The 12,593-nt window shown below is 49.1% G+C and overlaps 1 protein-coding gene across 1 annotated transcript in view; it reads left to right on the forward strand.

Annotated features, from left to right (window-relative positions):
- Positions 1-12,593, forward strand: part of CACNA1H (calcium voltage-gated channel subunit alpha1 H) — a 391,999-nt gene that overhangs the window by 119,639 nt on the left and 259,767 nt on the right. The window lies entirely within an intron of this gene.

Here is a 12,593-nt window from a genome sequence, read left to right on the forward strand (position 1 = left end):
ACAAGGAATATTTCCCTACTAGGACTGGGTGCAACTGCCATCTCTAATCCTCCTGGACTCATGTTACTGGCCATATTCTGGCACATGACCCTATAGACACCAGGATTGGGTGCAACTGCTGCCTCTAGACCGCCTTGACTCATACTGGCCATATTCTGTCACAGGTTATAGGACTGGATACAGCAGCCACATCTAACCCCTTGGGCTCATAATGGCCATTTTCTGGCACAAGACCCTACACACACTAGAACTGAATGCATTTGTCACCTCTAGACCGCCTGGACTCATACTATCAGCCACAAACTGGCGCAGAAGCCTACAAATACTAGTGCTGGTCTACGACTGCCACCTGTAGGCCCCTGTACCCATATAGCGGGTAATATTCTGGCATATGGGCACTAAGATTGGTTGCTGCTGCCTCATGTAGACCACCTGGACTCATACTATCAGCCACATACTAGCCTACAAACACTGGTACTGGTCTATGACTGCCAACTGTAGACCACTGTACCTCCATAGTACAGGCTATATTCTGGCATATGTGCAGGTGGACTGCATGTTGCTGCCTCCGCTAGACCCCCTGGACTGATACTATCAGCCACATACTGGCGCTGTAGCCTACAACCACTAGTACTGGTCTATGACTGCCACCTGTAGGCCCCTGTACCAATACTACAGACCATATGGGCAGTAGGACTGGGTGCCGCTGCCTCCTCTAGACCCCCTGGACTCATGCTATCAGCCACATTCTAGTGAAGAGCCATACAAACACTAGCACTGGTCTTTGACTGCCACCTGTACCGATTCTACGGGCCATATTCTGGCATATGGGCAGTAGGACTGGGTGCCGCTGCCTCCTCTAGACCACCAGGACTCATGCTACGAGCCTGGAAAAACTCAAGTCAGCAAATTGGGTTAAACAGGAGCTTGGTTCGATTTGCCATACGCTCCTGTTACACATGTACGTGTAACGTACATCCCTTCCATCTATAGCTGGCTCTCATCATCTCCGATATTGCCCATCACAAAAAGGGTTAAGACCGAACATACGTTGCAAGAAGTCCCAGTTCTGTAATTTCTTGGAGGTTTCCTTGCAACGGCCAAGGTGATACAGGCATGAGGAGACGGAGCACATGGGGATTATCCACAGTTTTACTCCACAGGAACCAGCAGCAAATCAGGACGGTGATGTTGCTGATCCTTCCTGCGTCTTTCCTGTCCCCAGAGATCCTTCCCAGGCGACAGCAATCGCCATTACGTGTCACGCCAAGCCCAACACTCTCATCTCATATGACGCCAGGAACCTCTAGGGAAAATGCCAGGAAGTGTCTCTGCCCCGGGGGGATTCTCCAACGTCACGCGTCTTCATAATTAAAAGGATAAGAATTGGATTCCAATAATCTGGAATCAACAGAGGGTGGATCAGATATCAGGGTACATGGGAGTCACAGTTATCCCCCCCCACCAGCCCATATGACCAATTCTCCTGGCTTGGGGAAAATTTTAGTAGAATTTTCATAATTCTTTTTCACTTGTCCAAATTTTTTTAAATTAAAGCCTTAGTGCCCAATTGTAAACCCCAGGGCCCTATTGTAGACCCCAGGGTCCAATTGTAGACCCCAGGGCCTAATTGTAGACCCCCAGTGCCCAACTGTAGACCCCAGGGCCTAATTGTAGACCCCAGTGCCCAGAAGTAGACCCCAGTGCCCAATTGTAAACCTCAGTGTCCAATTGTAGACCTCAGTGCCCAATTGTAGACTCCAGTGCCCAATGGTAGATACCAGTGTCTGATTGTAGACCCCAGTGCCCAATTGTAGACCCCAGGGATTAATTGTAGACCCCAGTACCCAACTGTAGACCCCAGGGCCTAATTGTACACCCCAGTGCCCAACTGTAGACCCCAGTGCCCAATTGTAGACCTTAGTGTCCAATTGTAGACCCGAGTGTGCAATAGTAGACCTCAGTGCCCAGTTGTAGACTCCAGTGCCCAATGGTAGATACCAGTGTCGAATTGTAGACCCCAGTGCCCAATTGTAGTTCCCAGTGTCCAATTGTAGACCCCAGTGTCCAATTGTAGATCCCAGTGTCCAATTGTAGACTCCAGTGGCCAATGGTAGATACCAGTGTCGAATTGTAGACCCCAGTGCCCAATTGTAGATCCCAGTGTCCAATTGTAGACCCCAGTGCCCAAATGTAGACCCTAGTGCCCAATTGTACATCCCAGTGCTCAATTGTAGACCCCAGTGGCTAATGGCAGACCCCAGTGCCCAATTGTAGACTCCAGTGCCCAATTGTAGACCCCAGTGGCCAATGGTAGACCGTAGCGCCCAACTGTAGACCCTAACCTAACGCTCAACTGAAGTCCCCAGTGCCCAATTGTAGACGGCACACTCTTAACAGTCCCCATAGGTGCCCTCATAAGTGCCAAAGCCCAAAAATGCCCAATAAATAGATGGTGTCCTCCCGATAGATGAAACAGATGCCCTCATCATAGATACCCTCAATGTCAGACAACCACATACATTTTTAAGTCCCAGATGCCCCCATGAATGGCTCAGTCCCAGATGCCCTCTTATAAGCCCCAACGTCAGATATGAAGCATTGTGCCCCCTGTCCCATATTACGTGGGTGTGATCCAGTATTAGGGGGGTGTCCTTATTTTTCCTTATCTAGGTGTAACTCTTGGCATTTCCCGGCGATGCCCGCTGCTTACGGTTGGCACGAGTACATCCTATAGACGTGTATGATCTCCAGACTGCAGCACGACATAAGAGGGGCACAGCATGCGCCCTCCTGCTAACGGCGGCTCTTAAACTAGGTCAGAGCCATTCTTCACTGCCACAATTGCAGTCATTTCCAGCGAGGGTCTGTGGGAGACGATAAAATCACAGACTTCTCTGCTACCGCCTGACATTAACCCAGTGCTGGAAACACTGTCATTACCTGAAGGGTGCCTGCCTCTCCCCCCACCACCACCGCAGTGCCCACCCAGAGGTCATGAACCAGGAGGCTCAGGATGAGATGTGTGAAGGCTTCAGTGCACCCAGTCGTCCTGCGTTGTACCCGGGGCTGTGCCGCTCCCACGTGGGCGCAGCGCTCTCTCTAAAAGTCATTTTCCTCTTTGTGTGCGGCTTTCATTATTCGCCCCTTGTCGTATATGTTAACCTTTAGATGGCGGACACCTGTAGCCGAGCACCAGCAGGCGCGGGGTCAGACCGGGCGCGTTGGGGTACCACAGACCATCATCTAATATGTGACACGTACCCCGTGTATCTAAGCCTGACATGGGGGGTACATTCCCGCTATCTAATAACTTAGCGTATTCGCATCAAGTATGTGTGGTACTGTCTGCTGAGCTGCTGTATCTAAGCTATCATGTGTCCAATCTAAGTCTCTTATATATACACATGTATCTAAGCCTGTCCTGTGTGATACTGTCTGCTGAGCTACTGCATCTTAGCTTATCATGTGTGATACTATCTGCTGAACTGCTGTATCTAAGCCTACCAGGTGTGATACCATCTGAGTGAATCTAATCTAAGTCTCCTGTGCAAGTATATGGTTCAGTTTTAGTGTATCTAAGCCAATCATATATGTTTAATTATCATGTGTGATACTCTCTGTGTAGTTAGTGTATCTAAGCCTAGCAGGTATGATAACCTTAGATAAACAGTGACGGTATTATGTGTGATACTCTCTGGCTGCGGAGTTGGTGTATCTAAGCCTAGCAGGTGTGATACCATCACTGTTCATCTAAGGTTATAATGTGTGATGCTCTCTGGCTGCAGAGTTGGTGTATCTAAGCTTAGCAGGTGTGATACTGTCACTGTTCATCTAAGGTTATAATGTGTGATACTCTCTGACTGCGGAGTTGGTGTATCTAAGCCTAGCAGGTGTGATACCGTCACTGTTCATCTAAGGTTATGATGTGTGATACTCTCTGACTGCGGAGTTGGTGTATCTAAGCTTAGCAGGTGTGATACCGTCACTGTTCATCTAAGGTTATGATGTGTGATACTCTCTGGCTGCGGTGTTGGTGTATCTAAGCCTAGCAGGTGTGATACCGTCACTGTTCATCTAAGGTTATGATGTGTGATACTCTCTGACTGCGGAGTTGGTGTATCTAAGCCTAGCAGGTGTGATACCGTCACTGTTCATCTAAGGTTATGATGTGTGATACTCTCTGACTGCGGAGTTGGTGTATCTAAGCCTAGCAGGTGTGATACCGTCACTGTTCATCTAAGGTTATGATGTGTGATACTCTCTGACTGCGGAGTTGGTGTATCTAAGCTTAGCAGGTGTGATACCGTCACTGTTCATCTAAGGTTATGATGTGTGATACTCTCTGGCTGCGGTGTTGGTGTATCTAAGCCTAGCAGGTGTGATACCGTCACTGTTCATCTAAGGTTATGATGTGTGATACTCTCTGACTGCGGAGTTGGTGTATCTAAGCCTAGCAGGTGTGATACCGTCACTGTTCATCTAAGGTTATGATGTGTGATACTCTCTGACTGCGGAGTTGGTGTGTCTAAGCTTATACAATTTGAGAAGAAACAGTCAGTAACACAATTCAGCAAGTGTTCAGTTACCCAGCAGTGCCTCCGCAGGTGAGATGAGGCATTGCACTGTCCTCTGGGGCTCTGAGCACAGCTTATTAATGGCAGCTCCTCTGGGGTGGAGCTTAGATCAGGGGCGGGCGCAGACAGGATAGGCCCCAATGTAGAGGTCAGGGGCGTGCGCAGACAGGATAGGCCCCTATGGATCGACCCCAGACACAGGGCCACGCGTTCTCGGTACCGGGCCTCTCTGCTTCGGATCTGAGGCTGTCACGGTGGCTAGACCCGGTCCGCGACCCTGCTAAGGGGCGTCCAATAAAGGTGGTGCAGTCTGTCAGGGGTTCGTGACGCCACCTGTGGTGTTCGGTCAGGGTGACCGACGCTGCTGTGGGGTCCGCTGGGGTGATGGAATTGCAGCTAGATGGTATACCTTCCCACAGGTGAAGTGTGTCCCCAGGGCTTCCCAGTAAGGTGGATGGTGATGGTGTGAGGTGCAGGCAATAACGAGGACACAAGGTTGCAGTCTCTTTACCTCTTTACTGAAGACTTCAGGATCCTCAATCCAGAGCACGCTTAACAGGGCTTTCTGAGACCGGCCGGTCCGATGGGCACATCCAGAGTTTCCCTCGCAGATGGAAATCGTTGCCCACCACTAGCGCCTGTGTGTTGTAGTCCTACCCTGCTGAGCATTCGGAATAGTCCTCACAACTGCTGTTCTCGTTTGTCGTTCTCTACAGCTCTCTCTTTCTTTAGTTCCAGATGTTGCTAGTTTCTCGTCCCCCAGTATGTTTTGGCTAGGACGCACCCGTATGACGGGAAGGCTCGGAGCTCTTCCGGGACCCTACAGACGCCCCTCTCCCACTGTTGCCCCCTATGTCTTCTTAGGAAATTTAAGGTAGACAGCCAATCTATAATAAACTGTCCTGCGGAGTTCGAAGTAAGGCCTAGAGTCAGTTACTCCCGCGGTGTTCCGTCCACCGGCTACGCGCCTCAGTAGGATGTTGCCTCGTTCTCACGTTCCTTTTTGCTTGATCTCGTTTACACTGTTCCACAATATCCTTCCCTTCGTGTCTCTTTCTTAGGATACCGCCGCAAGGAGGTGCAGGCGCGGTTCCGTAACGTTCTGCTCTGTTCGCTAGGCACCTGCCAGGTTCCCACGCCTGACAGGGACCCCCCTGTGTCTTCTCCCTGCAACACCCCCTGCCACGGGATGTTGCCCGAATCCAACCCAGTCAGCTTCTGACTAACTTCCTTCCCAACCCCTAGTTTTACCAGTGTGAGGAGTGGCCCAATAAATAAAGCCTTTTTCTCCCCCTAGTGGCCGGAGTGTGAAGTGTAATGTGTTCTGGTGATACCTGGTCAGGAGAATTCCTTCAGTGCCATCAGACGTACCATCACTCCCCTTAGTGGCAGAGCGTCATACTGCAACGACCAGATCACTGGGGCGCTGCACCTGCGTAGAGGTCTGGGGCGGGTGCAGACAGGATAGGCCCCTACGTAGAGGTCTGGGGTGGGCACACACAGGATAGGCCCCTGTGTAGAGGTCTGGGGCGGGGGCAGACAGGATAGGCCCCTGCGTACAGGTCTGGGGTGGGCGCAGACAGGATAGGCCCCTACGTAGAGGTCTGGGGCAGGCGCAGACAGGATAGGCCCCTACGTAGAGGTCTAGGGTGGGCACAGACAGGATAGGCCCCTGCGTAGAGGTCTGGAACGGGCGCAGACAGGATAGGCCCCTACGTAGAGGTCTAGGGTGGGCACAGACAGGATAGGCCCCTGCGTAGAGGTCTGGGGCGGGCGCAGACAGGATAGGCCCCTGCGTAGAGGTCTGGGGCGGGCGCAGACAGGATAGGCCCCTACGTAGAGGTCTAGGGTGGGCACAGACAGGATAGGCCCCTGCGTAGAGGTCTGGGGCGGGCGCAGACAGGATAGGCCCCTGCGTAGAGGTCTGGGGTGGGGGCAGACAGGATAGGCCCCTGCGCAGAGGTCTGGGGTGGGCGCAGACAGGATAGGCCCCTGCGCAGAGGTCTGGGGCGGGCGCAGACAGGATAGGCCCCTGCGCAGAGGTCTGGGGCGGGCGCAGACAGGATAGGCCCCTGCGTAGAGGTCTGGGGCGGGCGCAGACAGGATAGGCCCCTACGTAGAGGTCTGGGGCGGGTGCTGACAGGATAGGCCCCTGCGTAGAGGTCTGGGGCAGGCGCAGACAGGATAGGCCCCTACGTAGAGGTCTAGGGTGGGCACAGACAGGATAGGCCCCTGCGTAGAGGTCTGGGGCGGGCGCAGACAGGATAGGCCCCTGCGTAGAGGTCTGGGGCGGGCGCAGACAGGATAGGCCCCTGCGCAGAGGTCTGGGGCGGGCGCAGACAGGATAGGCCCCTGTGCAGAGGTCTGGGGCGGGCGCAGACAGGATAGGCCCCTGCGCAGAGGTCTGGGGCGGGCGCAGACAGGATAGGCCCCTGCCCACAGCCCCTCACATTGCACAATCCCATCTGCTCTGGAGCTGGTAGTGGCCCCCTGGGCTCTGCGACCCCTGAGCAGCTGTATGAATGGTTTGTCGGACTCTCGTTTGCAATCAGATCTGTATTCTCTGAGCTCCGGTACCGCTGTGGATCAGCCGCCATATTGCCTGAAAACTGGGTAATATAAATTGCTAATTGCTGGCAGTTCGGAGGAGATGAAACTGGGGGGTGATTGGTCTCCATCCTCGCCGCGGCCCCCAATTACTGTCACCGCCGAGCGTCCGCGGCTCCCGAGCAGCTGGGACGACTCGTCTAATGTGCTACATTTTTATTGAGACTTAAACCTCCCAACAGCTGAAGTGACGGCCTACCGGGACCCCCGATCAGAAATGTGCGGACACATGGCGGCACACAGATTATATCGCAATGATGCCAACTGCGCCACATTAAGCAATACCACGAGGTCTGTGCAGCACTCCTGTGTTATAATGTAGGGCTGCCACAGTGATATGGAGCAGGCTGGTATAACCTAGGCATCTCCTGTATATAATTATATATGTACAGCCGGTATAACCTGGGCATCTCCTGTATATAATTATATATGTACGGCTGTTATAACCTGGGTATCTGCTGTATATAATTATATATGTACGGCTGGTATAACCTGGGCATCTCCTGTGTATAATTATATATGTACAGCTGGTATAACCTGGGCATCTCCTGTGTATAATTATATATGCACAGCCGGTATAACTTGGGCATCTCCTGTATATAATTATATATGTACAGCTGGTATAACCTGTGTATCTCCTGTATATAATTATATATGTACAGCCGGTATAACCTGGGCATCTCCTGTGTATAATTATATATGTATGGCTGGTATAACCTGGGCATCTCCTGTGTATAATTATATATGTACAGCTGGTATAACTTGAGCATCTCCTGTATATAATTATATATGTACAGCTGGTATAACCTGGGCATCTCCTGTGTATAATTATATATGTACAGCTGGTATAACTTGAGCATCTCCTGTATATAATTATATATGTACAGCTGGTATAACCTGGGCATCTCCTGTGTATAATTATATATGCACAGCTGTTATAACCTGGGCATCTCCTGTGTATAATTACATATGCACAGCCGGTATAACTTGGGCATCTCCTGTATATAATTATATATGTACAGCTGGTATAACCTGGGCATCTCCTGTATATAATTATATATGTACAGCTGGTATAACCTGGGCATCTCCTGTATATAATTATATATGTACAGCTGGTATAACCTGGGTATCATCTGTATATAATTATATATGTACAGCCGGTATAACCTGGGCCTCTCCTGTATATAATTATATATGTACAGCCGGTATAACCTGGGCATCTCCTGTATATAATTATATATGTAACATAGTAAGAAAGGATTGCAAATGCACTCACCGACTGCAGTTCAAAGTGTTTATTCCAACAACAAGTGAAACATCTTCACGGCACGGGGGAAAGGAAATTAGCCAGGGAGAGTGCGGCAGACGAGACGACGGCCGTTTCGCGCTGCACAAGAGCGCTTCTACGGACCCGTAGAAGCGCTCTTGTGCAGCGCGAAACGGCCGTCGTCTCGTCTGCCGCACTCTCCCTGGCTAATTTCCTTTCCCCCGTGCCGTGAAGATGTTTCACTTGTTGTTGGAATAAACACTTTGAACTGCAGTCGGTGAGTGCATTTGCAATCCTTTCTTACTATGTTGGATTTACACAGACTTTTTTTCATGCAAATAGCACCTCCCTCTCTTTCCCAGACTGCTAGATCAAAACAAATGAGCCTATTGTAAGTTTCTCTGTGTATGGGACGTTGTGCTGCTCTGGTTTTCTTTTGTATTTCTTATAATTATATATGTACAGCTGCTATAACCTGGGCATCTCCTGTAGGATCATTCTCTCTCCGCTCCCCTGTGGGATCACTCACTCTCCGCCCCCTGTAGGATCACTCTCTCTCTCCACCCCCCTGTAGGATCACTCTCTCCGCGCTCCCCTGTAGGATCACTGACTCTCCACTCCCCTGTAGGATCACTCTCTCTCTCCGCCCTCCTCTAGAATCACTCTCTCTCTCTCCGCCCCCTGTAGGATCACTCCCTCTCTCCGCTTCCCTGTAAGATCACTCTCTCTTCGCTCCTGCAATGTTTCTCTGGATCTTCATCATCCATAAATCTTCCCGATCGGTTCCATCCTTCCTGTGGTCCGGACAGGTGAACTCCATAGAAACGTCATCCATCATCGCAATCTGCTGCAGGACACAGCATACAAAACCCAGATGGGACGGCTTATGGGGCTGCACCAGGGGACGGGCCGGCACCGAAGAGGTTAATGATTGATGGCAGCCGTGTACACTACATTACTGTCCATTAGGGGACAAATTATAAATTGTTGGCACAAGTTCAACAATTTCCATGTAATCTCTGCAGCGAGATCAGCAGCACCACATGGGCCAGTATATATATATATATACACACACATATATATATGGAATGTGTCATTAGAAAATGACTTATTGTTCTATTCCGGTTTTTGTGTTTCATGCATTTAAAAAAAAAAAGATAAATATGTTTTCATATCCGTCTGTATTAAAAGCAAAATTCGTAATCTTGCAGTTTTTCTCACTGGCCAAGCGAGTTTTACAGGTGAAACATACGATGACCGCCTAATGTGACATATGGTGCAGTAATTTGTGTGGTTTCAGCGTTTTCTTGCGGCTGCGCTCTGAGGTCTTGGCAGCGGGTTCCCATGTAGGATTAACCAGCGCACTTTGAGGTGGAGACTGAAAACACGAAACGCAGAAAACGAAAACAGCTTCCTGTGATCTCTGTATCTCAGGACAGATTCCTGACAACCTGCATCTCATCACGAATGATACACAGCCCAGAGCAATCGTATGAATATCTCAGGAAGGGCTCCAGCTCAGAGTCTAACCTAATCCCAAACCTGCAAAAACTACTTAACAGCTTTCATGCCGGATGGGATTCATGGCCCTTTTTATGGCAACATGATAGGTCCTCAAGAAGTAATGGTTATCATTTTTAAGCACAAGCTCAGGTGGTAGAGTTTGATGTGATAGTTGAGATGAGGTGGTGGAGTTTGATGTCATGGTTGAGTTGAGGTGGTGGAGCTTCATGGTATGTTTGAGTTGAGGTGGTGGTGCTTCATGTTACGGTTGAGTTGAGGTGCTGGTGCTTCATGTTACGGTTCAGTTGATGTAATGAATCTTGATGGTATTGTTGAGGTAGTGAAACATGATGCTATGGTTGAGTTGAGGTGGGGGATCTTGATATTACTTTTTGGTTGATGATCCTTGATATTGCGGTTGAGTTCATGCGATTAATCTTGATGGTGTGGTTGAGTAGAAGTGATGGAACTTGACTGTATAGTTGAGTGGAGTTGATGGAGCTCTATGCTACTGTTGAGTTGATGCAATAGAGCTTGATATTATGGTTGCATTGAGGTGGTGGAGCTTGATGTTATGGATCAGGTTGTAGAGCCTGATGGTATGTTTGAGTTGAGGTGGTGAAGCTTGATGGTACGGTTGAGGTGGTGAGCTTCAAGGTGTGTTTTAGGTGAGGTGGTGGAGCTTGATGGTAGGGTTCAGTTGATTTATGAAGCGTTATAATACGCTTGAGTTGGTGTGATGAATCTTGATGGTCTGGTTGAGTTGAGGTAGTGGAACTTGGTGGTATGGTTGAGTTGAGATGATGGAGCTTGATGTTACGGTTGAGTTGATGAAGTTTGATATTACGGTTGAGTTGATGTAATGGATCTTGATGGTATGGTTGAGTTGAGGTGGTGGAACTTGATGGTATGGTTGAGTTGAGGTGGTGGAGCTTGATGTTACTTTTTGGTGGATGAAGACTGATATTACGGTTGAGTTGATGTGATGAATCTGGATGGTATGGTTAAATTGAGGTCGTGGAACTCGGTGGTATGGTTGAGTTGATATGGTTGAGCTTGATGTTACGGTTGAGTTGCTTAAGCTTGATATTATGGTTGAATTGATGTGATGTGATTCATCTTGATGGTATGGTTGAGTTGAAGTGGTGGAACTTGGAGGTATGGTTGAGTTGGTGGAGCTTAATGCTACAGTGGAGATGGTGTGATGGAGCTTGATGTTACAGTTGACTTGAGGTGGTGGAGCTTGATGGTGTGGATGAGTTGAAGTGGTGGAGCTTCATGGTATGGTTGCATTGAGGTGATGGAGCTTAGTGTTACTGTTGCGTTGATACAATGGAGCTTGATTTTACAGGTGAGTTGAGGTGGTGGAGCTTTCTTACATGGAAAAGGATCACCTGAGCACATCGACCAACACATCGCACTATATACTGTACTATCTGGTGTAGTCCACATCCCAGGCCCTTTGGCATGGCGGGCACGCCAAGTAAAATCAAACTACAGTATGTTCGGATTCTTTAAAAAAAAGAGAGGTTCACAGAGGTATAGTATGGACCCTTGGAACTTCACTGCAGTACAGTATGGACCCTTGGAGTTTCAATGCGGTACAGTATGGACCCATGGGATTTCATTGGGATACAGTATGGACTCATGGAATTTCACTGTGGTACATTATGGACCCATGGAGTTTCATTGGGGTGTAATGGCTGTCGCTGACATCTTACAACGGTGCAGTATTGGCCCATAGATTACAGAATGGGGCCCATGATGGCTTACATCAAAAAAGTATTGGACAACAATAGTCACAGGGGAACATTATGGGTTTATGGAGGCCTACAAGAATACAAAATAAGCCAATAAAGGCTCGTAAAAGTACAGAATGGCCTGTGGATTTTCAACAGGTTATAGTAGGGGCCCATGACATCTTACAACAGCATAGTATTGGCCCATAGAGGCTCACGGATTACACAATGGGCCCATGGAGACTTACCAAGGTACAGTATTGGCCCATGAAGGTTTACTGGGAAACAGTAGGTTACAATGAAAGCTAACAGGGGTACAATATGGGCCAAAGGACGCTCCACGATAACAGTATGAACCCATGAAGGCTTACAGGGTACAGTAGGATTCCATGAGGCTCACAGGCGTACAATATGGGCCCATGGAAGCTCACAGGCTAAAGAATAGGCCCATGAAGGCTCATAAGGGTACAAGTCCATGACACCTTACAAAAGTTCAGTGTTTGCCCCTAGAGGCTAACAGATTACAGAATGAGCCATGGTTGCTTACATCAGTACAATGCTGGACAGTAAGCGCCACAGGGTCACAATATGGCCCACGAAGGCCTACAAGAATACAGACTAGGCCGATGGAGGCTCATAGGAATACAATATGGGCACATGCAGGCTCATGGGGCGGGCAAAAATAAGTCCATTACGGCTTACTGGGGTACAATATGGGCTCCTGATGTGTCACTTGGATATAGTACCAGTCTATGAAGGCTTAGCCTATGAGGATTCAAGGACAAAATGTAGGCATATGAAGTATCACAGGAACACAGTATTGTCCCATGAAGGGTGACAAGGGTATATTAGGGTCTCACAGAAGTACTTGTATGGACCATGGAAACTCTCACAGAGGTA

This window comes from Ranitomeya imitator, chromosome 7 (genome assembly GCF_032444005.1).
Source record: "Ranitomeya imitator isolate aRanImi1 chromosome 7, aRanImi1.pri, whole genome shotgun sequence".
NCBI classification, from domain to species: domain Eukaryota; kingdom Metazoa; phylum Chordata; class Amphibia; order Anura; family Dendrobatidae; genus Ranitomeya; species Ranitomeya imitator.